Genomic DNA, 5,000 nt, shown 5'->3' with positions numbered 1-5,000 from the left:
AGATCTGCACCTGCAGCGGCTCCACCCTGGCCCACGCCCCAGGCTTCAAGGCGTACCGCAGCGGCCCTCCTACTCATAGCCGCCTAGCCCCCATGGGCATTGCACTGCCAGCGACGGCTGGGTACGGGCCCAACTCTCCAGCTCCATCCATTTTCAGGGCTAGTTGATTCGGCAGGTGAGTTGTTACACACTCCTTAGCGGATTCCGACTTCCATGGCCACCATCCTGCTGTCCTGATCAACCAACACCTTTTCTGGGCTCTGATGAGCATCGGCATGGGGCGCCTTAACCCGGCGTTCAGTTCATCATGCAGAGCCAGTTCTGCTTACCAAAAGTGGCCCACTGAGCACTTGCATTCCACGGCGCTGCTCCACGCCAGCGAGCCGGCCCCCTTACCCATTGAAAGTTTGAGAATAGGTTGAGATCGTTTCGGCCCCAAGACCTCTAATCATTCCCTTTACTGGGTAAAACTGCCCATTGCCGAGTGCCAGCTATCCTGAGGGAAACTTTGGAAGGAACCAGCTACTAGATGGTTCGATTAGTCTTTCGCCCCTAGACCTGGGTCGGACGACGGATTTGCACGTGAGGACCTCTACGGACCTCCACCAGAGTTTCCTCTGGCTTCCTCCTGCCCAGGCATAGTTCACCATCTTTTGGGTCCTAGCATGGACGCTCACGCTCCACCTCCCCAGCCCCGCAAGGGGGTGGCTGGCGAGATGGGCCGGTGGTGCGCCCGGGGCTGCCAGGTGTGACACGCGTCCCGGGATCCCACCTCAGCTGGTGCCCGCCAGCCCTCACCATGGAGCCAAGGGCTTTCGCCAATGGCCCCTGACTCACGCACGTGATAGACTCCTTGGTCCGTATTTCAAGACAGGTCAGGTGGGTAGCCAACATCGCCGCAGACCCCGGGCGCCCGAGCGCGGCCTGTGAGCCCGGCCCAGCAGTGCCGCGCGGTCAGGGCGCACTGAGTGCAGTCCACCCCGGTTGACAGCGGCTCCGCCGATGGGGGGGGAGGAAGGTGCAGCGGCGGTCCTCTCCTTCGGCCCCAGGATTCAGCCAGACCTGCTGCCTGGGGGCTGTAACACCGGACACCATTCACGCGGCTCTGGGCCACCTGCCGGCCGGAGGCCCTCCCTGCCGACCCAGAGCCGGTCGTGTCCCACTGCCGCGGAGGAAATGCGCCCACCCCCCCCCGGCCAGCCCCCGCAGACAAGTTCACCCGGGGGATGGAGGGGAGGGGGAGGCGAGGATCTGCCAAACCCGCGCCGGCTGACCGCAACTGGCAGGGGTTGAATCCTCCGGGCAGACTGCCCGGGCCCCACCTGTTTACCTCTTAATGTTTTCACGCCCCCTTGAACTCTCTCTTCAAAGTTCTTTTCAACTTTCCCTTACGGTACTTGTTGGCTATCGGTCTCGTGACGGTATTTAGCCTTAGATGTAGTTTACCACCCGCTTTGGGCTGCATTCCCAAGCAACCTGACTCCGAGAAGCCCCAGGCCCCTCACGCCGGGGGGCCGCTACTGGCCTCACACCATCCGTGGGCTGTGGCCTCGATCACAAGGACTTGGGTCCCCCAAGAGTGCCACCGGGAAGGAGGGCTTCTGTACACCACATGTCCTGTGCTCCACCGTGGGGCGGGGATTCGGTGCTGGGATTTTCCCACTTCACTCGCTGTTACTGAGGGAATCCTCGTTAGTTTCTTTTCCTCCACTGACTAATATGCTTAAATTCAGCAGGTCGCCATGTCTGATCTGAGGTCGCAAGCCCAAAGTGGCCCCACACCATCCAGCACCGATGGCCGGCTTCTCCCGCCCAACCCTCCCCTCCCTCCCCCCTGGCGCCCACACGCCAGGGCAAGAGAGAGCCAGAGGGAGAGACGCAGAGACGGAGACCCCATCCCGGAGACTAGAACCGAAAAGGGAGGGCAGCGGAGACGGCCCCGAAGGGGACCGGCCGGGCGGTGCACGACGGCCTCGGCAGGGAGAGAGACGAGAATGATGACGTCCTTATGCCCCAAGACCACCACAGAGGGGACCAACGAAGGAGGAGGGGGTCACAACCCATGTTCCCTGGCGCTCCAGCCTCACGCGCAAACAGCAGCACGGCACGGTACCCACGAGGTACCAGCCCGCAGACAGCCACCCACATGGGAGGGAGGCCAGGGGCGAGGCCCGTGCCTCGCCCCCCCTCCCCCCTCTTGGCCCTCTCTCTCTAGGCCCTTGGTGACGTGTTCGACACCTGCTCTCTCTCTCCCCAGCCACTGCCACCACACCGGGGCGTGGCCCCGGAGAGGTCGAGCTCAGCCCCAGCGGCTCGCTCAGGGAGCGGGGAGCTATGGAGCACTCCCAGAGTCTCCTTTTAGGGGGGTGAAGGCTCTGTGCGGCAACGACGATGACAATGACTGCTACAACGATGCCCACCGGGCCGCAGAGAAAGAATTGAGGCCGCCAAGGGAAACTGCTCCCCTCGCCGCGCCCCTACCTCCTTCCCTCCGGGCACCCGCGGGCCGCTGCTGCCGCCGCCGCTAGCTGCGTTCTTCATCGACGCACAAGCCGAGTGATACACCGCTAAGAGTTGTCTGGCTTTCAGCACCAACCCCGCTCACGCGAAGTGGCCCCTTTGTCTTGCGCCGAGGACGGGCGGGAGCACACCTGGCTTCAACTGTACGAGCACACAAATGGCGGAGAAAAAAAAAGATTACAAATCAAAACTATTACAAAGTATAAAAGCACACTACAACACCCATGGAACGCTCCAAAGGTCAGCGAAAAGGCGGGGGGTCCCGTTTTGAGGGGAGTGGGTCAGTCCGCCCCCGCTGCCTCTCTGCCGAGCCCGGGCGAGTCTTTAAACCGCCGCCCGGTTCGGCGGGCCCTTTCGGTCCTGCAGCGTTTGACGATGCTGAGGGAACTTGGGGACTGCCGTGGCGCGGAAGTCTAGGTACATGGCCCTGGGGTGAGGGAAACGACTTGCATGGCCCTGCAGAGGTGCCTCTCCCGCGGCCCCCTCGGGGGAGCGTCCACCAGGAGCGGCGCACCCGACATCTGCTGCCACCACGGCAGCGTCCTTCTCAGGGCCTGGGGTCTCCCCCAGTAGCCCCGAGGACAACCAGGACTCTGGCCGCCCCGCCGGCAAGGAGACGCGGCCTGACGACCTAGCACCTCTCCAACCCTGCCGAGAGACCGCTGCCCCGACGGGGGGAGGAATGCCACCGTCGCTGCCACCGCACCACCCCGGGGGCAGGTGGCAGGCGCGGGGGGCATGCGGGCCCTGAAGCAAGGCCTGGAATGCCTGGAAGCTCGGCCCTTGGAGTTCCTCCACTGCCCGAGAGCAGGATTTCACCAGCCGGCAAAGGCCCCATCCCGGGTGCAGGTAGGGCCGGTGGAGCTGCCTCCTCAGAGCTCCTAAGGAGGCCCTGCCACCAGGTCCCTCCCCAGTCGCCATCGGCCGCTGACCCGTGCGTCGCTCAATGGGCGAAGGAGCGAGGAAAGGGGCTCGCGCACCGAGAGGAGAGCTGGGCTCGGGAGAACTCAGGCCACGAGTGCTGCCCACGCCAACATGTGCACCAGCGACCTGCGTTCAGTGGCGCCGTCCACGGTGGCGAGAGCCTCGGAGCTGGCCACCCTGCCGCCCTCCAGCGGGGACAGACCAGCAGCAGACTGGCGCAGTGGAGTGGTGGGGAAGCATGCCACGCTTCGAGGCCCGGTCGCGATGCACAGCTTAGCTCGGGGAGAGCCCTGCCAGCACTCACGGTGGCAGGCACGCGCGGCGCTTAGCCATGCCGAGTGGCTCCCCATCCACCCCCGGGGGTGCCACGCGCCTCCATCTCTCTCTGGGCCTGCGGCACATGGCGCACGGTGGCTTGGCCAACAAGCCGCCGCGCCCTAGGGAAGGGCGTGTGGCCCCCGGTTCTGACTGAGGCCGGTGGCCTGGGGCCGAGCGAGCGAAACAGAGCGGGTGTGGGAGGACGCAGTGCGTGGTGGGCCAGATGGCCTGGCAACACAGCAGCCGCCAGCCCCACCGGTAATGATCCTTTCGCAGGTTCACCTATGGAAACCTTGTTATGACTTTTACTTCCTCTAGATAGTCAAGTTTGACCGTCTTCTTGACACTCCGGCAGGGCCGCGGCTGACCCCGCCGGGGCCGATCCGAGGACCTCACTAAAGCATCCAATAGGTAGTAGCGACGGGCGGAGTGTACAAAGGGCAGGAACTTAATCAACTCAAGCTTATGACCCGCACTTACTGGGAATTCCTCGTTCACGGGGAAGAATTACAATCCCCATCACGAATGGGGTTCAACAGGCTACCTGCGCCTGCCGGCACGTTTCTCAGGCTGCCTCTCTGGAATCGAACCCTGATTCCCCGTCACCCGTGGTCACCATGGTAGGCACAGACAGTACCATCAAAAGTTGATAGGGCAGACATTCGAAAGGGTCGTAGCCGCCGCTGGGGTGTGCGATCAGCTTGAGGTTATCTAGAGTCACCAAAGCTGCTGGGTGGGCCCGGGTTGGTTTTGGTCTGATAAATGCACGCGTCCCCAGAGGTTCGCATGTATTAGCTCTAGAATTACCACAGTTATCCAAGGAGCGGGAGAGGAGCGACCAAAAGAACCATAACTGATTTAATGAGCCATTCGCAGTTTCACTGTACCGCCCATGTGTACTTAGACATACATGGCTTAAGCTTGGAGACAAGCATATGCCACTGGCAGGATCAACCAGGTAGCCGCCTGTCATGGATTGACCCTGGCACAGTGCCAGTGCCCCCATGAAAGGTATATTTCCAAAATGGTTACTGTGAGATTTGACCCGGAAACAGAACAAAGCAGGTTCCAACTTGGGAATGGAGGGAAAAAAACCCCAACACTTTATTAATCTACAACATAGACACAAAAGGGAAAAAACCCACACACAACAATCCACAATGGAACACCTCCAAAACACTCCTCCTGCCCCCACCCCTCTAACACTCAAATCCCTTCTAACACTCAATTCTCAGTCC

At 61.9% G+C, this 5,000-nt stretch overlaps 1 non-coding gene across 1 annotated transcript in view; it reads right to left on the bottom strand.

Annotated features, from left to right (window-relative positions):
• Positions 1 to 1,760, bottom strand: part of LOC121365247 — a 4,598-nt gene extending 2,838 nt beyond the window's left edge. Inside the window, exon 1 of the ribosomal RNA XR_005956977.1 lies at positions 1 to 1,760. This exon is cut by the window's left edge and continues 2,838 nt beyond it. This is a non-coding gene — a ribosomal RNA (28S ribosomal RNA).
• Positions 1,761 to 5,000: the final 3,240 nt, after the last annotated feature.

Source organism: Pyrgilauda ruficollis, unplaced genomic scaffold (genome assembly GCF_017590135.1).
Source record: "Pyrgilauda ruficollis isolate IOZ18807 unplaced genomic scaffold, ASM1759013v1 scaffold912, whole genome shotgun sequence".
NCBI lineage: Eukaryota > Metazoa > Chordata > Aves > Passeriformes > Passeridae > Pyrgilauda > Pyrgilauda ruficollis.
Note: the sequence above shows the minus strand (reverse complement) of the source record. Positions and strands in the feature narration are given on the sequence as shown.